General features: G+C 44.1%; 1 protein-coding gene and 1 non-coding gene across 2 annotated transcripts in view; one reads left to right on the top strand and one right to left on the bottom strand.

The window, feature by feature from the left end:
* Window positions 1-20672, bottom strand: part of LOC138242514 (zinc finger protein 135-like) — a 446217-nt gene that overhangs the window by 396861 nt on the left and 28684 nt on the right. The window lies entirely within an intron of this gene.
* trnah-gug (transfer RNA histidin (anticodon GUG)) lies at window positions 13164-13235 on the top strand. Its single transcript has one exon. It is a non-coding gene; the product is annotated as a tRNA-His (tRNA).

The following is a 20672-nucleotide window of genomic DNA, read 5'->3' as shown; positions in this document are numbered from 1 at the left end:
AATACCTTGGATTTTGAAATACAATCGGGTATTTCAAATGAAGCCCCTTTGTACTTTGCAGGCCAGAGCAGCTGAAGCATGACATCTCTTCCTGTAAAAAGTCTTTACCAAGACTCTAAATATCTGACTTTCAGTTTGAAGTGGTACAGCGGATTCCAGGGCATATTCATTCTTGATTCAGGATATATATGAGTGTGCTAATGGTTAAAACTGTGTTTACATGAGGTACAAGCCGTAACATTTTCATTCCGAAAGAAAGCCAGTCTGTGCGCATTTCTCAGCGTGCACATTGTCAGGAACAACAAACCCACAGTGCCAGCAAACCTATCGATAGCCTGTAGGTACTGTCATTGACCAGGTTAAAGTTAGCTTGAAGTTTGAAAATGATTTTGGCACACCTGTAGCATTTTCACAAAACCTCTTAGGGTTATGAAAACACTTGCTTTGTGTGCAAACTACATTGTGACCGTTTTCACAGCCTTCACTGTCATTTTTAAGCCATCAAAACTATTAGTGAGCTAATTATCTTTTTAAACCTCTGGTTTTTCATTGATGTGTAACTACGCACTAACTGGAACCCGGGGGACTGCTGTGTACACACGTTCACAATGCAAGAAATACTGGTCAATACGGCTTTGTGTGAAAAAAAACAGTATATCGCCATAGGAAGCAGGACAGCGCAGTCTCCAATTACCCAGACTGTATGCACAGGAATAAAGCTTTGTTTGATTTCTGAAACCCTTTCTTAATGTCTTGTTTTCATTCAGGTAAGGGTCAACTATATATACACTATAGTGCTAACAGCGGGAAAATTAAATATATTCATTACTCAGCAGCTTAATTAAAACAGCTCCAATGATGTTCAAACCGATTTTTTACACAGAAGACTAATACAGCTTTGCATTCTGAATCTCATTTTCTCATGCTTTTAATTAATGTGGCATTCTGCGCTGGGATAGGGGTATGTTGTTCACAAACCAATAGCATTTAAACTACAGCACCCACAATGCTGCAACCAAGTGTTTTACACACCAGACAGTCCCCCTCACCTTATACAACCTTGCTTGGGGTTGTGAAACCTTTTTTTTAATTATTTTTTCAATACGGCACCATTAAACATGCATTACACTGGGATGGGGGGGTGCTATTCATGAGTCAAAAGCTTCATCACAACATCTGAAAATTTTAGATTTGACATTCTTTTTATTTCACGCTTTCTTTTAGTTTTTCCTAATTTCACATTTTAAATAAGCTGTATCTGTAGCAAATCACAGTGAAGGTGTGGTATGCAGATGTGACTGTGTAACCATCAGGCACGAAGGAGAGAAAATCAAAAAAATCTCTGGGGGTCCAAGGCCTGATGATTGACCTCCCCTCCAGGTATGACAAGTAGTTACTAGAAACAGTTCACATGCACCACCATGCAGATTGACACGGTGAATTCTATTGCCTGTATTATGTCAGGCTAGATATTAATGTTGAGTATGTCCCATCCACTGGGTTGAGCAGTACAGGATCTTGAGTTTTGTAGGGACTCATATCGGCTGGGTTCCTTGCTTCAGAAATCCAGGAGGATCCCTTGTCATGCGGAACAGAGCTCAATATCAACCAAAGGCACCGAAGAGAGAACAGTGGCAGGCATGGTGTGGAGAAAAAAAATGGGTTAGACACAGAAAAAACAATTGCAACGTGGTTGTCTACTTACCCACCTGATATCTGTTTCTGCACTTCCTAAAGAATTAGATCACTCAGGATCAATAAGACTACAGAGATGATGTAGAAGACTACAGCATTGTTAAATATGCTTGTAGGTATGGGGCATCCTTAATAAGGTATGACATATTTCTACAATTTAGGGGCTGTGTGCCTAAATGCTCTGCTACCTGCTCGCTATTATTAATGTAATCTGTTTATTGATCTAGACAGCATCCTGCAAATGCCATAATCTTACTGGAAGAAAAGGATCATTTTGGTGTATAGGCTGTTCTTTTTTGATGAGTCTCCAAGCCTGGAGATGTACACGGTATGATATTGAAAGTCAGTGGGGTTCGGACTTCGATGATGTGATTGTGTTTTATTCTTTCGGTTAGAATCCTTTTAGTACTGTGTCCTGTCTGAAAGGTACTGTAGAGATGGTACTATTTGGGTAACCTAATAAGGAATCACGTTAGATACACCTCTGTTGGATAGAAGCCAGTTTTCTTTGATCTTTCTTACATCGGAGTGGAATAAATCATGTCATGGTGACATACTGTTGATTTAGAATTCTTTGCACTACTACTTTGATGTTAACACTGTGTAGTAATCATATATAAAAGGGACTGTGTTGTGTTATGATGAACTTTTTTACCGTTTTCATAATACTTTGTTTGGTTTCTGGCAATAGATAACAAATGGTTTCTAGTGATTTTTTTGTGTTCTAGTGTTTTTCATTATTTTTTCGCAAAGTGTCTGAAAGTTTACTCTTACCCAAGAGATTTTTGGGGGAATATTGAAACTTGTACTTACATGTCTTTTGGAGTTGAATTCTGCTGAGAACACATTGACAGTCTTCTTGAGTTTCCAGCATGTCTTTTATGTAATGCTTGGGAGTAGGGGGTGGTTGCTCACTCATCAATAGTGCCTGAAATATAAAACCGTAAGAAGGGTTACGAACTGCAAAGAATCCAAAGAGTATTAATGGGTCACAGATCAAGATCTAGGTATTTGCAGAATTTGACAGATCTCTCTTGATCAAACTCCTTTTTTCTTACTTTGTGTTTTTATAGCAAGACATTATATTGTTTCTGTGCTAAATGGCAAGCTCTTTAAGGTGTTCATGTTCGTGCCTTTGTTTCTATATTATTGGAAAGAAACCTAGTAATTGATTTGATGCATCCATATCTAATCATCAACCTGATACACAGTAATTCTATCTTCGAGATGCCTGTGTCATGTAATAAATTGCAAAGATTATCAATAATCTTTTATGCCTTTTTATGCCTTCTTTGGAGTGTTTTTTGAAAAGGTATCTCTAATTTATAGAACCATTAATGCCAGAACATAACCCTGAAATTCAAACTTCCTAACAATAACAAACAATTATAACATCCACTGAAAAATGTCATCCTATGTTTCTGTTGAATCTAAAACTACATGTCCTGCTTAAAAAACCCTTTCATAGTGATAGTTTGCATGCAGAGCATACTCACCAAACTGGGGTTGGCAAAATGTACATATCCACGTTACTTCATTCTTTGTGCTTTCATACTCTTCTTTTGAGATGCACAATTCATGGAACCAGTTTTCACAACTGTCACACTGGACCTACACAGAGTAAACCTTATATTAGTTCAGCTATCACATTTCATTGGCATGTTTTGTTATTATGTGCATACATTACACATAATAATGTTACGACCCCAAGTATCTAGGGGTAAAGGGGTGTAACATTTAGAATAATTCTTTTGGAAGCAGGTGGGTTCTGGTAAGTGACTAGGAAGCACAATAACAAAGGTGGGTGATGATTTTAAGTTAAATAAGTGACTGGTAAGACACGATAACACACAGGGGTAAGGGAACTAGAGTGGTGCCAAAGAAAAGAAAATAACCAAACAAAATGGAGCTGGCTAAAAAAAGTGAGGGAAAGCTAACCTGACTGCAAAAGAAAACCCGAAACACACGGTCTTCTGCGTCTTCAACACCCTAGCTAACCTCCCCTGACTACTCAAAACCATACAAGAAAAATGGCATTCACCCGTACTTAACTATTGTTACTAATACAAAATCATTTAAGTGTGTAGAATGTACCCAACAACCTGAACTAACCTTATACACAAAAGTTTACACAAAAACACAAGTGAACTAGGAATACAGATAATGGAAAACGAGACTAATCGACAGGAACAGGGTACAAAAGAACATAAAGGTTGAACATGTAACATGTTAGGGCAAGATAATGGCAAAACAAGGACAAACACAAACAAACGAAAGTACAAAGAAATGAACAGAAAACAACAAACCAACAAAGCCAAAACAATAGCAAAACAAAGCGATAACCACAACTAAATGAAGCAAAGCAAAACCAAGCAGGACCAAAGTCAAACGAAAGGCTCTTCCTTCAGAAAACCTCCATGTTATATAGTGAATAAGATGCACGCTGGCTGAGAAGCTGATTGATCATGATGTCATACAGAACAGTGGTGTAATGGTGGGCCAATGAGGGAGGGAGAACAATCAAAGGGTCAGCAGTGTGGAACATAAAAAAACACAGACCACACACTGGGACATAACAATTACACATACAGATAGAAATGATGTTCACTTTCCCAGTTTGTCTGCAGCACCAGTGTTTTCTCCACACATCAGACACATGTCCTGGAGAGGAGCTATAATAAACATGCCAAATAGACTGATTTCTCCAATGTTATCTACAGATCATTGTTGCATAATTGAAGACCATTTGATAGAGACCTTTTCGTATGCACTTTCCTGATTAGGTGTTCTACTGCTTCTTAAACCGCACATTGTCATGTCTCAGAATACTCCTGTCAACACCTGTTACCCTTTTTTTGTTGCTTTGACTTTAAGGGGGCACATGATAACACACCCATGTTCAACCAGTTTGTTTCACTATGGGCAATCAAGACCCACACTTTTCCCAGACTGTGGTTGTGTCAACCACGATGAAGGCCAAAGTGTCATTGAATTTTAACTGTGCGAAATGTGATTTAATTAACTTTTCATCACTGTGTTATATAGTACAAAAAGGATACCCAAATGAGTTCTGCATATAAATAAATCGAGAATCTTTTTTCATTCAGACTTGTTACATAGACAGAACATGCTTCAGGAAAACAACATACACCAATAAACGCAGGCAATGATGATCAAATGGTACAATACCTGAAGCTTCAAGAATTCTGATTGACAGGTCTTCCCGCAACTTTCTTATTTCTTTGGCGCTGCTGTTCATCTCGATGTATGTTGGAATATCCAGGAAATTGTTCACGATGTCTGCGCCCATCTAACAGACGAAGGTTTGTCACAATTATTATTTCCCTAAAAATCTCTCATACAATAGTTTTGAGACAGTCCAAAATTTCTGCATGGAAAGGTTATGCTGACCTGCATCACAAAGACCCCACAGCTTGAGGCATCTGCTTGCTTGGTGTGACCAATCACGCTTGGGTGCCAGATGATATTCAAACAGTCTTCTTTTCCTAGGACGTTCCTTCACATCTTGAAAATCCCTGTGAATCAAAATAATAGGTTATTGATAAATGAGGACATATTTGTCATGCTGAATTTGAATGTGAAATGCATGTGTGCCCGTGCAGAGTTTCACCACGAAACCAATGCTTGATTTCTTACCTGAAACTTTTTGCCGCTGCAGTGGAGTCCGCCATCTCGTCACTCCCCATAGGGTCGACCACAAAGACTTTCTGGGATGGAGCACACAGATACTGCAAGAAACAAAGGGCCCATCATCAGACATGAAGTTGCATTTAATGTGGGGCCAGACACACAGGCAGTTTCAGGAGTTTAATGTTGTGGAAACAAAAGTTTTTAATATTTAAATATTTTATTTATATTTATATATTATTTAACATGTAATATTTTCCAAACCTCAGCAAAGACAGTCAGGAAATGACCTAACAGTACTTTTTTTTTCCTACATGACACTTTGACCTGCTTGGTGTCACGGAGGGGGTGACTGCGGAGGATAGGGATTCTATGCGGAGCTCTTCGGAAGGGTAACGATAGGCGAAGGCGTAGTCGGAGAAGTAGCTGAGTCCAAAATCCGGGTAGTCGTAGTAGGAGCGTCGGTACAGAATCGGTAGGCGTGGGCGTCATCTGGAAGGAAGAGCAGGGTCCAAAATCCAGGAGAGAGTAGTAGGCGCGTAGGTACAAAGTCGGGAGGCAAAGACGTAGCAGAAGAACAGCAGGGTCAAGATCCAGGAGTCAAAGAGTAGTATCGCAGAATGTAAACTAGGAACTAAGCTCAGGGAGAAGATCTCAATCGTGAGCACTGAAAGGGGGTCTGGCGAGGGTTTAAATAGAGGAAAGATTGGTGCGTGCACGTTTGGGATGGGAGGAGCTCGTGGGAATGCATGAGCGCCTGCCTGCGGGGGTGCAATTCATGACACTTGGTTTTCTGTTTATTACACAGCAGTATTCACAATAATATTTTAGGAAAAATGTGCACTGTCACTATTGCCTTGGATACTCACTATCCATGTCCGCCTTTTTTAACAGGAGAGGAACCCATACATTGTAATTTTTTTAGATGCAACAGGGATAATCACTTGAACTGTGTTATGGTTCCAAGTGTAATTATAAACCTACGCTGTTTTGGATTACCTGCACCACACTTACCAACAACTTCCAATGGACACCAGTGTTAAAAAAAACTAATTATGGCTTCATAGTTTTCAAAGTTGACCTGTAATGAAAAGAATGACGAGATTAGCACGACAGGCTGCCTCACATAGATGGTGTGCTACCTTTGAATTTTGATTTCTGACTATAAAGGTAGTTTCTTTAGGCAGCACCATGGGCACAGTTGTGACCTGTTTTGATTGCTTGTAGCTCTCCTTGTTTCTCTATTGATAAAACAATCATTAGTTAGTGAAAAACCATGTTTGCCTCTCACTAATGTAATCCATCAACATTTGTGTTTGATCTCCTTACCTTGGACAAACGTTGTCTAGCCATGTGCTCTCTATTCCCACTTATGATTACACTAGTTGTGTAGTGGTTCATTAGGAAAACCTTCTTCCCCAAGTCCATGGATTCTTTCACTACTTGAAAGTAACACTCAATGGTCTTATGGAAAAAGCAAATACAATTGAAGAAGATATGATTTCACACACTCACACACATTTGATTACACAAAAGCTCAGAAACCTTAACAAACCTTGCAATCAAACACTTTCATCTCACCTCGCCTATGAGCCACTCATCTGGTTTCAGAGACACAAACTCCGAGTGTCTGAGAATATATGTGTCTGCACTGTGCATGGATGGCAAAACTGCAACCACTAATTCACTCAGATTGATGTTCCAAAGGGCGTTAACCTAAAAAAGATTTACCAAGCCAAAAGCATACACAAGAGATCACTGGAGCTAACATAACGAAAATTGAGATTACACACCACTGTCAACAAGTATAACAAGTTAGAGAGAAACGACAAAGAACACCTACAGTAGTAGAAGATGACATTCATAAGCTCTGAAAAAGAAGTTTGTTTCTTTGCCTACACCTGGTGCTCTCTTTGCCCATTGTTCCTGTGCATGTTCATGACGTGTTTTAGTGGTGATCAATGGTGCCATCAAAACCTTTTTGGGGAGATCATTTTGGATTATATGTTCTCTGTACCACCCTAGAGGGATTTTCTCATCATCGTAATAAACTCTGCTGGCTTCAGTTTCCTCCTGTGCTGAAGTATTGATTGCTTGACAATGCCAAACCAGGTCTCAACATGACAGTTAGTGGCTCTTGTTTGTGCTACCTCTGACATTGATATGTCTTTTTTGCTGTCTGAAGCATATCTTGTCAGGTCACCCAACAAAATTCCACTCCACAGTGGAAATAATGCCATGTATCTTTGCAACAGAAATCTAATTATGTCTTCACAGAAATAGGGGTTCACATTGTGTTGTGTCCCATAGTCATCATGTCCTTGAACTGATATGCTGTCTTCATAAATACCTTTGAACTCCACAGCGAAAGGAGAGCAGCCCAGGCTGCCTCTCATTTTTGGGTATAGTACCTCATCTGTGTCTTTGACTTCTGCTTCCTTTTCCATCTGGTCTGGTGTGGTTGTTTGAGAAATGTAAGCGTTAAGGAGGCAGACACTAGATTGGACTTCAGTTGTGAACCTTCTGCTTGAGAGTACAGTACACATGTGTTTGAAAACATTTCTGGAGACACTCAAAGTTGTGCTGTTTTGTAGGATGGCAAAGGAAAATGTTGCAAAGTCTCGCAGTCCTTTGTCTGTTGTTTTTTTACTAATTGCTTGAGAGACAGCCTTTATGACATGGGCAGAGCAAAGGTGCAGAACAGTGAACATCTGAAGTTCTGTGTACTTAAGTTTGCCTTGGCAGACTTTCATTGCACGATTTAAGTATGCATGGATGGTGTCCCCATTGAAGGCAAAAAAAAACACTATGAATCAGGGCCCAGCTGTAGTCAGTTTCTACATGCTGCACTCTCTTGGTAGTACATGTTGAGATGTCAAACATGAATTTACGTAGCCAACGTTCTATACTGACAATGGTGTGGTCAGTTGTCAACATTTCAGACACTGGTAATGGAGGCTTTCTTTTCCACCTCCAGGTAACGTAAGACTGTAGTACAAAATTATTTTGTTCTCCGATGGAATTTTTCTGACTACCCCTCCTGTCGCATCCAGGTAAAGGCTGACTTTCTCCTTCATATTTAGATGGGCAATAAGAATTCACATACTCTGTTCTGTGTAAAGATAGGCAGCAAATGTGTCTAACTGCAAAATCTGTATATATCATGAAAAATGGACAGTGTTGAAGTCGCATGCTTTCATATATTTTTGTGCCATATGTAATTCAATCACTGGATCATAGTGAATGCGTTTACTGTTCCTGAACTCTGATGAAATGACTTTCAGGACATTCTGTGTTAGTGGTTTAGATAAATTGCCTGCTGCAATTTCAGCAAGCGGAGTTCTGCTCAGGTTCCTGTAGTATACATTGCTGATTCTTTTTGTGAGGGTCTGGCAATCTTTCTATGATAAGGCTGACGTGCTTGTTGAAATTGTTTCCCTTTTACTGTGCTGTATTTGCCCTACTTGTACAACATCAATTGTGATGTCATCATTGCCCATTGGTTTGTGTCTTGTTGTCATTATGTATTTTACATTGCAGGACCTGAAGGTACAGACTGCTTTTATCATCAGAAAGTTTTTTTTTTCTGCTGTTCTCTTTCCTGATGTATTGGTATTTGAAGGCTATTGGGCAGCAAGGATTTATCTTCATGAACTCCCTATATAAGATCTGGCTCCATGGTCGTCTTAGTTTAGATGTACCTTTTAGAGGTGCTATTTTTCTCCATTGTTCAGCCCTTAGACATACTTTGAAAGTTTTAGGCACAGACATAATCTTTCTTAATCCCCTTTTATCCTGAGGTGACGTCCCAGACGAGCTTGCGCCCTGGGAATATTCACTGTGCTCTTCAGGCTTTTTTTCTGATTCTACACAGATTTTTTTTCTCCCTCTAACATGTCACCACTGTCTGTGTTGCCGTGTGCTGCCCATGCATGTTTTGTATCTTCTGATGAACTTCTGAGCTCTGTGTTGCCTTCCAAACTATGTCCCTCACTTTGACTTGAAATACTGACTATAGATTGTTTACTGTCATCTGGTTTGGAATCTCTACCAATACTCTCCTCTTTCTGCATCCTAAGCACTTGGGTTCTTACTTTTTTTCTATCTTCATGCCAAATCACTGATAACCATTTCTTGTTGCTGGGGCAATCCTCTCCAAGGACTCTGTTTGACAGTGTTGACCACATCTTGTAACTGTCCAACTACTTACATCTCAGCCTCTCTCGACAGCCTCATGAGACCGCTGGTTGAAGATCTTCCCTCATACATCAAAGACACCAACCACGCGCTCCAACTTTTCAATGATTTCCAATTTCAGGGTACCGAATGCCACATTTTTACCATGGACATCACATCTCTGTACACCGTCATTCCCCATAATGACGGCCTTACAGCCCTCAAGCACACGCTGGACAAACGCACAGTGCTTGATCCACCCACCCACACCCTGGTACGCCTTGCAGAATTGGTCCTCACACTGAACGCATTCTCTTTCAATAATCTTTTTTACCAACAGGTCAGTGGAGTTGCCATGGGCACCAGAATGGGACCCAGCTATGCCAACATTTTTGTCGGCTGGGTAGAAGAACGCTTCTTCACTTCCTACACTGGCTATGTCCCTGACCTCTACAAACGATATATTGATGACTGCGTCGGTGCCGCCACATGCTCCAACGATCAGCTTGAATTTTTCCTGCACCATTTCACCAACTTCCACCCGTCCCTCAAATATACGGTTAACATTTCTTCCACCACTCTTCCGTTTCTAGACATCCACTTGTCTATCAACTACCCCCGACTGTCCACTTTATTACAAACCCACGGATTCACACAGCTGCCTCCTGTACAGCTCATTTCACCCCAACCACGCTAAAAACTCTCTTCCTTTTTCACAGTTCCTTAGGTTACGACAATTATGCAGCGACGACATCGACTTCGAAAACCAAGCCCTCGAAATGTACTCATTTTTTATCAACAGAGGATACCCCAGCAGTGTGATTGACAGGGCCCTTGCCCGAGCCAAAAACACCCCCCGGACCATCAACCCGATCAGGAACTCCCGCCGTAACAACCGCATTCCTTTGGTGCTTCCTTACCACCCTAACACACTTCCTATCCCTAGGACCATTAACCAGAACTTTTCCATCCTACAGGATGATCCCTCCATTGGGGCCCTCTTTTCTGATCGCCCTATCATCTCATATCGCCGACCACCTAATCTGCGTAACCTCCTTGTCCACAGCTCCCTTGACCGCCCTCAGCAACCATCCACACCAGGCACTTTCCCTTGCAAAAGAGCTCGCTGTATCACCTGCAAGTACACAGCCACCACCACACTCATTCAAGGCCCCTCAGGACAATTCCGGATCACCCAGACAGCATCTTGTACCTCCAGCAACCTTATTTACTGTATCTCTTGCAGTAAATGCCCAGCCATCTACATTGGGGAAACAGGAAGGAGACTCGGAGACCGCTTCAGAGAACACGTCAGGGCTGTGAAGATTAAAGATCTCTCCAAGCCCATTGTTTCTCATTTCACCTCTGACGGCCACAACCACTCTAATCTCTCCGTCTGTGTTCTCAAAGACGGTTTTCCGAACTCATACATCAGAAAGACCACCGAAACTAAAATTATTCTGCAGCTAGGATCACACATTCTCCCTTCCCTTAACGACAGATTACTGTTCTTTTAAATTTTCTCCATTCATTGGAAGTTTCATTTCACACCTCTCTGCACCCATTCTGACTTCACACCTCTTGATTGGCCTCTCTTTCTGTCCCCTGCTCCCGCCTCTCACTCCTCCTCCCTCTCAACCTTTGTTCTCCCGCTACTTTACCTTTGCCTACTGCCCTGTCTCTCTCACACCTGAAGAAGGCTCCACGGCTGAAACGTTGTGTTCTCTTTCTTCTTTTTTTCAGCATGGAATAAACCTATTACTTGTTCCTTCACATCTTGTCATTCCAACTATTTTTTTTTCGAGTTTAGAAAACTTCAGAAATTCGTTGATCATATTCCCTACTCCACCAGCCCTTGACCACAGGTCTGAGGGGTGCGTAGTGTGGTACAGGTTCTTGTCCCATCCTGCTCTTGGTCCAAGTTGGAGGGTTGCACCGATTCTGAGTCTTGTTAGCTGGTATGGATTGGTTTGGGGGTGTTGATACCAGAGTGGTCCAGGAGGGGGGTGCAGGTGTCTCTGAGTGTCTTGGTTATATACGCTTGTGTGTATAGATGAAAAAGCTATTGAAGAGCACCCCATTCATCTCGGTGGAAGTTGGAAGTTTTGATGTTCAAAAAATCCTAAAAAGAGAATTAAAGTTTCACACAACAAAGCATGACTGTGAAAGGTCAGGAGGCCTGCCTTGTGTGCACAACACTTGATTACAGTCAAAAAATCATGAAGCCATGAAGAAGACCCACCTGTCCCAGTGTATTACCTGTAGTGTTATCTTCAGAAAATCATAAAAAATAAAGAAAGGGGCCACAGCCACAGCAAGGTTGTATGAGGTTCGGGGGCCTGTCTGGTGTGTAAAACACTTGGTTTCAGCAGTGTGGCTGTTGTATTTGAATTGCTATTGAGCCATGAAAAAGACCCACCTATCCCAGTGTGTTACCTTTAGTGTTATCTTTGGAAAATCATAAAAAAATAAAGGGGCCACAACCCAAAACAAAGCTGGGAAAAGTCAGAGGACCTGCTTAGTGTGCGAAACACTTACATTCAGCATTGTGGGTGCTGTGATTTAAATGCTATTGGTTTGTGAACAGAATACCCCTATCCCAGTGCATTGTGCCACATTAAATAAAAGCACGATAAAAAGATTCAGAACACAAAGCTGTGTCAGTGTTCTGTATAAAAAGTCTCTTGAAACATCATGGGAGCTGTTTTTAATAAGCCGCTGAGTAAAGAATATTTTAATCCTCCTGCTGTCAGTAGTATTGTCAATATAGTTGACCCTTACCTGAATGAAAACAGGACGTAAAGGAGGGGTTTCAGAAATCAAACAAAGCTTTATTCCCGTGCTTACAGTCTGGGTAATTGGAGACTGCGATGTTCTGCTTCCTATGGTCATATTGACAGTATTGAACAGTATTTCTCGTGTTGTGAATGTGTGCACACAGCTTTCCCCGGGTTCCAGTTCGTGCGTAATCACGCATCGATGAAAAACCAGAGGTTTAAAAAAAGATAATTAGCACACTGATAGTTTGGTGTTGAGACTGTGGAAATATCCACAAGTCGTGGTCTTTAAAATGCATTTGGTTTGAAGGCGTTCTATGCTTCCATTGCGAAAATATGGACAAAAGAATATTCGAGTGTGGTCAAAAAAACGTCATAAAGATGACAAAGTGAAGGCTGAGAAAGCATTCACACTGTATTTTATACACAAAGCATGTGTTTTTGTAATTCTAAGAGATTTCGCGAAAGCCCTACAGGCGCGCCAAAATCATTCTCTAACTTCAAGCTAACTTTACCCTGGTCACGTTTTGCACGTTCGAGTGGTTTTAATGCGGCTCCTTCGTACACGGTGCTGATCTTTTGGAAAGCAGGAGGCAAAACCGACACGTTCTCATACCGGGAGTCGAGCCTGGGTGAAAACCAGGAATCCTAACCCCTAGACCATATGGCAGAGAACAACCACGCTGTTCCCGGCATCATGCAAGCAAACTACATATGAGAAAACACGCAAGAGAGTTGTCACTCAGATTGTCGAAGAGTCGATGTATACTGGGGCTCAGTTGAAATGCAACGTCAGGACTTTTCCGAATTATGTCACACGAAGAGAGCACAGCCTTTTCCACCCTGCAACGTGTGTATCTGTAACTCGCCGTGATCGTATAGTGGTCAGTACTTTGTGTTGTGGCCGCAACAACCCTGGTTCAAATCCGGGTCACGGCAGAATATGGGCATCTGCTTTTACTACTTGCACGAATGAAGGCAAAAAAAAGCCAATCGATGTGAACGAACGGCGCTTTCCAGAGGAGTACTGCCTGACTGGATCGCTGATGAACGACAGAGGCCACTCCGACCTCTTCTCGGTTTTCTTCAATGACTTACTAAGGATCTTCTTCACATTCGCCCATGCAGGGGAAGCCAGTTACACCAAAGCAAACGCAGGAAAGTGCATTTCAAGCAGAGACCAGGAGGGACTTGTTTACACCGAGAGTGGTCGGAGAATGGAACAATGGGCCCAGCCCTGTTGCTGGAGCCGATTCTTGATGAGATCTTGGGCTTACTAAGAGGCCCCCGCTGGATGCTAATCTTTCTGTTGTACTTGCAGGTCCTGCACTGCTTTTGAGCCGACAGAGCTCGTCCTGGTCTGTCGGCACAGCCCAATTGCAAATGATCGGCTCCGGTTACAGAAGAAACGTGCGTTTGGTACTGTTGTAACAGAAGGAATAAGGTTCTTGATCCCAAGATGAAGAAAAATAGATGAGTTTATTGCATGCAAGGAACAATAAAGCTGAAGTCTTGTTTCCCGCAAGAAACAACAAAACCGAAATGTTGTTCGATGTGCCGGTACAAACTTTTAGGTTATATAGTTCTTGCTTGCTACTTCAGACGTCATTCGATGTTATGGTAAGGGGGGGTCATGGTATTCGGCCAGTTAAGAGGCCCTGGCCAAATGGTCAGTTTAAGATTATGCCCCCAGGGGGTTCCTTGTTCGCATCTGGAATCCTTATCAGTTAACCCGCTTTCCTGCCATAAACCCCTGTTGCTTAGAAGTCTAATTTTCAGGCAGAATTGACTTAAGTTAACCCTTTTTACATCTTGTCTCTTACTTCATTCCCCCCTTATAAAATATGGCATACGTCAGGACTGCCTATTTTTACACATACAATGTCAGGGCAGATCTTTCCTTTTTAGATGTACAGGCATGCATTACCATGACATTGTGTGTTCCACGGTTACAACAAGATGTTATTGATGTTTTTGTACAAGTGATAGTTACAATTATACATATAAAACAACCCTAATCCTACAAATACATAAAGTCCTACTCCAGGACCCAAACGCAGACCTCAGCCATGTGGAGATGTTTTTAATAAAATGCTTTTATTCATTCAGCAGAGAGTGAGAGGGACATCCAGCAGAGAGAGACACACACACACCGGTTTCCATTGACAAAATTGTTTTTTTTCAATTCCTCTTGTCTAACAGGAATGTTTTGTGTGTGGACAGACTGTTAGACTAGAGGAAAAGAGCGCCTCCTTCTACGAAGCATTTCGTTGATCTGATCATGAATTATTTTCCAGTCGCACGAAGTAAGGGTTGAGAATCTCCGATTCACCATGCTACTAATGGTTTCCCGGAGATTGCAAGGCAAGGCACGTGGTCCACCCCCAGTAAATTTCAAAAGTCACAAGATTTCAAAACACGAGGGCGGCGTAGCGGTCGGCTCTTGCTTTCCCGTCTATGCTGATGCACTACAAGTACAATCCCCCCTCCATCTCCTGAGTGATGGGTAACAGTTGGATATCTGGGAGAATTATTCGTCCCACTGGCGTCTGTGAATTCCGCTCCGTAAACGGTGCTTCCTGGGGGGAGATAGACGGCGGGGACAGCATCAACAAATTCCTGCACGGTGGTGAGCGGAGAGGCCGGGATGGAGTGTCCTGAGGCGGTGTATGCTCTGCGGGGGGCAGAGCTTCCGCCAGGCATTGCAACCTGCGCGGCGGGGAGAGGCACTTTTCGGGAGACAGCTGCTCAACTGTTTGACTGCTGGAACATACTGTCTCCTTCCTCTGCATTTTCAGGAGTGTCTCTAGCCTCCCAATCCTCCCCAGTAATGCGTCATACTGCTCCCGCTGCTGCCGAAAAGTCTCCACACAGGTGCTGCTTCTACAGGTTGGCACCCTGGCCAGTGGCCGAGAGCAGAGACCCACGGCCTGTGGCAAAATAACAATTCATGTAAGAAATAAAGTCACACAGTAGTATTCATCAGTCACAGAACAGACTTCAAAATAAACTTTTCTTTTTTTCCGTCTTACCGCTTTCTTTTTTACTGTCCTGGTGGTAGATTTCGAAGAAGTTTCGCCCGTGCAGTGTTTTCTTGAAGAACAGGCTACGAAGAAATAATTATAATGTAATTTAAAATTCAAAATGGCAATAATACCTTGTAATATGCGCTGTAATCGCGTATTTCAGATGAAGTCTGCTGTATTTGCTTACCCTTCGCTCTTTGGAAGCTGGGGCGGCAGAAGCACACCGTCTCACCCCTTCCCTACAGTGAAGCATGGCGGAGGTTCAGTAATCGGGGTTACTTTTTTTTTGCCAAAGTTTAATTAAATGCACAACGACACAGCGGGCAGCAGTAGTTTGCGGGCAACGAAACGTCTTTTCTGCGGGCTCACCGGTGGAGGGGGACAAAATTAAAGTTGTTTTTATTTATGCTTAACAAAAGAACACAAATTACAATCCAAACAAGCGTACACATAACAATTCAAGACAAAAAGATCGTCAGGGGTACATATTACTACATAGATTCAAGTTATGAAAAAAGATTAAACGCATTATATTGAAATAATGCCCACACCGCTTTCAGATTTTTGCACTTCGAAATCTGCAAATACCCCCGTACATCCAGTTTAAAATGCTCAAGCAAAGGGTTCTTTCCAGACCACTTCATTTTATGTATATAATAACGTGCCGTTATAATAATTAAATTTATTACAAACAAAATTTTAATATTGTTTTCGATGGGGCTGAAACTTTTCCCACCTTTTCCCATCAAAACAAATACTACTATTGGTCTCTCTCTTTTTTTAAATAGAAGTCTGCAACTTAATCCAGAACATTTTTTACCCCGGGACATAACCAAAACACATGCTGAATAGTTTCAGGGCTATTGTCACAAATTTAAAAAGTTACAAAAGGAGGTTACAGAAGACATGATCATCACGGAAGCCGGGTCGGTCTCCCGTGGAGAGTGGAGTTTAGACCCCCCCACGCCAAGCGGCGATTCGGAAAAAAGACAGGGTTCAGGGAATACACACACGGGGGGGTTTATTGGGGCTTACGGTGAAGTAGGGAAAATCCGTAGGCAAAGATATCCAGGGACGTCCAAAGGGAAGTCAGGAAGCAGTCCATAGCCGGGACATCTATCGGGAGACAACCAGAGACCAAGAAATACGGAGCTCAGTGGGTCGGGAAGCATTAACAGGAGGTTGGGGGCGGGGGAGTATACTTAAATAGTGAAGCTGAAACAAGGCACACCAGGCAATACTGCAGGCAGTCATTAAGAGAACTAATGCGAGGAGGTTGGAGCGCCCTCTGGCGGAGAGGATGGGGGCCGTGACCATCAGAGCGCAATAGAAACTGAATAAAATGAACTCCGCCCGGGCTCAATATCAACAGAGCTGCGATCTGTCAAGGGGGTGTGTGGTACGTTATGTTTAAGTAGTGCAGTTATGCTGAATACAGTGAAAACTCTGTGTCCCTGTAGGCATTACGGGTGATCTGCTGAAGGAGCTACAGGTGGGCTGTTCAGGAGTCTTACTGCCTGGAGGTAGGAGCTGTTATGAAAACCAGCCCACTAAGAGTGTGCATTCTCTGTCTGTCTGTCCTGTGATCATCCGGCTTCTCCTCCCAGACCTCTCCCACCTTGTGCTGTTTTTTTTTTTGGGGTGGGGGGCATTGCCGAGACCCCTTCTGCGCCCCTTTGCACGGAGAAGAAGCCTTCTATGAACACAGCTCGGGTGGGCTAGGAAAGAGGAGAAAAAACCCCAATAACATCCACCACTGGAAAAAACAATCCAAATCTCTCTCTCTCTCATATCAGCAGACACAATATCGGGTTTCCACAACTTACACAACACATACATGCTCGTACGTGCGGGTAGCGGGGGCATCTGTGGTCCGAAACGATACTGGGAACATTTTATACAGAAGTAAAAAAAGAAAACCACAACAACATTCATTTAAAATCAGGGCGGGGGGGGGGGGCGGTTCATGGATTTCTGGAATGCAATCAAGGCGGGGGGGGACGCAGGACAGGGAAAAAAAAACGAGAACAGGTTCAAACGTTAGAAAGCAGTTTTGGGTGGGGCGCACATGCAAAAGCAGCGCCGACAGACCGGTGCTCCTCTTACTATCGCGCGTTTAATTCTTCCAGCAGAACAGATTGAGTCCCTGCTGCCTTCTCCTCCCGGGACATTTCCTCCTTCTGAAGGACCGCAGGCACGCGACACATCGGCAGAAGAATTTCCAGATCGGGTTGCTCCCTTCCTCCGGGTCCCGAGACGGAGCCCCCCCCACATCCAGGTTCGCCGGGGTTCTCTTCCTCGATGAGGGGACGCCCGTCCGCGGCGGGGTCTTCTTCGCGTCTCCCGGGGCCTGTCCCCTGGGTGTAGTAGGCGCCCCCGTTCTCCCGCACCAGCTCCTCGATCTTGTCCAGCAGCTGGGACACCTGCCGGTGGTCGCCGGCGTCCCGGTTGTTGAAGACGTGGTACCGGTTCCCGCAGGCCTCCAGCAGAGCCTTCAGCCCTGCCTGGGCCCCCTGCAGGAAGTCCTCGACGGGGACTCCTCCCAGGTCGTCGCCGTAGGTGAACAGGACCACGGCGTGCCGGGTGACCCCGGGCCCGAAGGCCTGTTTCATCTTCCCCCCAATCCTCTTCTCCCCCTTGGTGAAACGCCCCAGCTGCAGCACCAGCAGGAAGGCGTGGGGCCCCGGGGCTGACAGGGCCAGGCAGTCCCGGACGTGGACCTGGCGATCGGGGAGACCTTCGTCGAAGAGGTCCGGGGTGTCGACGACGTGGAGCCGTCTCCCCCCGGCGCGGGCCGCGTGGGCACTCCCGCACGCGTCGTCACGGGGGTGGAGCTGAGCACCGAGGGGAACTCCGTCCTGCCCAGCAGGGTGTTCCCCACTGAGCTCTTCCCTGTGCCCCGCCTGCCCAACAGCACCACCTGCAGGTGAGCTGGCACAATTACAAAGAGGGAAAACAATGGAGACTTTGATTATTGTGTTCGTCCCTTATTATAATAATAATAATAATAATAATAATAATAATTGCTTACACTTATATAGCGCTTTTCTGGACACTCCACTCAAAGCGCTTGACAGGTCATGGGGGATCCCACTACCACCACCTGGTAGTGCAGCCCCACCTGGATGATGCGACGGCAGCCATAGTGCACCAGAACGCTCCCCACACACCAGCTCTCAGTGGGGAGGAGAGCAGAGTGATGAAGCCAGTTCAGAGAGGGTGATTGTTAGGAGGCCATGATTGATAAAGGCCAATGGGAAATTTGGCCAGGACACCAGGGTTACACCCCCTACTCTTTTCGAGAAACACCCTGGGATTTTTAATGACCACAGAGAGTCAGGACCTCGGTTTTTACATCTCATCCGAAGGACGGCGCCTGTTTACAGGTCCCCCGTCACTATACTGGGGCATTAGGACCCACACGGACCGCAAGGTGAGCGCCCCCTGCTGGCCCCACTAACACCTCTTCCAGCAGCAACCCTAGTTTTTCCCAGGAGGTCTCCCATCCAGGTACTGACCAGGCTCACACCTGCTGAGCTTCAGTGGGGGCTGCCAGTTGTGAGTTGCAGGGTGATATGGCTGCTGGTGTAGACTATTATAGATAGTCTACGACTACCCATTCACCTCATGTGTATTGATCTATTGCTCCAGTCCAACAATTATTATCGCTTAAACTTCCCAATAATTTTCTTTTCCCCTTTTTTTTAATTCCATCATTCCATCATCTAAGATGACAATTTTGTTGTTGTTTTTTTTACAATTGGTGCGATCTAATACGACTGACTGCTCCCTCACAGTTATTGTCACCTTTCTCACTGAAATCCTTTTTTTTTTTTTAACGGTCATCCTGGTAAAACCGGAATTCTTTCGCTAAACGTATTTAAAAAATGAACGTCCGTGCTAACGCAGTGCCGTGTGAGAACTCTCACATGCCGGTGAAACATATTCAGAGTGATTTTTTTTGGGGGGGGTAAAGTGTGCATACAGTGGCTTTTTGGCCCCCAGCTCAACATCAGACAAAGTAATCCACTAACCCCCCCTGAAAAGGAACTCGGCAGGCATTTATACTCACAACTTCTCTTCCTTGTTGAGGTGCAAACGATAGATTCACTCCATACTTGAGCCCAATAGCATAAGGTTTGTAACTACAAATACTCCTAATTTATTGACTAATTAATTGTTTTACATCGATCCTCTTTTAACTGTTTCATCCGACCCAGAGGAGAGGCAGATTCTATCCTAGCAGGCTGGACAGGACAGCAGTCCATCACGGGGCGCAAAAACAAACACACACACACACACACACACACACACACACACACACACACACACACACACACACACACACACACACACACACACACACACACACTCCAATTTTTCCAGAAGCCTACCCTAACCTAGGTTCTACCCTACCAGTGTGTCTTTGGACTGTGATAGGAAATCCACACACAAAACCTGAACAGAACATGCAAGCTCCACCCAGACAGCACCGCAGGAATTGAACCCAGAGCCCTAGGGCTGTCACTGGGTTGGGGACACTGGATTGTAAAAAGACGCCGTCCTTCAGACAAGACATAAAACCAAGGTCCTGACTCTCTGTGGCCATTAACCATCCCAGGGTGTTTCTTGAAATGAGTAGGGGTGTAACCCCGGCATCCTGGCCAAATTTCCCATTGGCCCTTACCAATCATGGCCTCCTAATAACCCCCCCTCTCTGAACTGGCTTCATCCCTCTGCTCTCCTCCCCACTGAGAGCTGCTGTGTGGGGAGCGTTCTGGCGCACTATGGCTGCCGTCACATCATCCAGGTGGGGCTGCACACTGGTGGCGGTAGTGGGATTCCCCATGACCTGTAAAGCGCTTTGAGTGGAGTGTCCAGAAAAACACCCTACAAGTGTAAGGAATTATTATAACTTGAGCTCATCCACTACACCGTAATGGATGCTGAGTGAATCAACACCATAGAAACTAAACACACTCATTCGGGTTTCACCTAGATCGCCCGGATTGTCACCGCTGGAATGGGATTTTGAGATTTTCTGGCTCTCCGAGCTTCTGCAGACAGAAACTTGTCGAGCATAGATAGGTTTGCAGGGGGGGAGGGCGTGTTTCTCCTGCAGGTAACTACCACGCCTACCTGTGACTGAGGTATGAACTCAGGTATGTCAGAGGAATGTACCCCGAACAGTTCCTCATTCTCCTTGCCCTGCCTGTGGTTTCAAGAATAATAACGTCACTTTATTAACCCTAGAAAGGTTCTTGCATGAGGAATGATCTTTTCACAGAGCCCAGCTGCCTCTCCAGGAGACACAGACGTGAAGAGAGAGAGAAGCTGGGGGGTCAGAGCG

The sequence above is a fragment of the Lepisosteus oculatus genome, chromosome 14 (assembly GCF_040954835.1).
Source record: "Lepisosteus oculatus isolate fLepOcu1 chromosome 14, fLepOcu1.hap2, whole genome shotgun sequence".
Lineage (NCBI taxonomy): Eukaryota > Metazoa > Chordata > Actinopteri > Semionotiformes > Lepisosteidae > Lepisosteus > Lepisosteus oculatus.
Note: the sequence above shows the minus strand (reverse complement) of the source record. Positions and strands in the feature narration are given on the sequence as shown.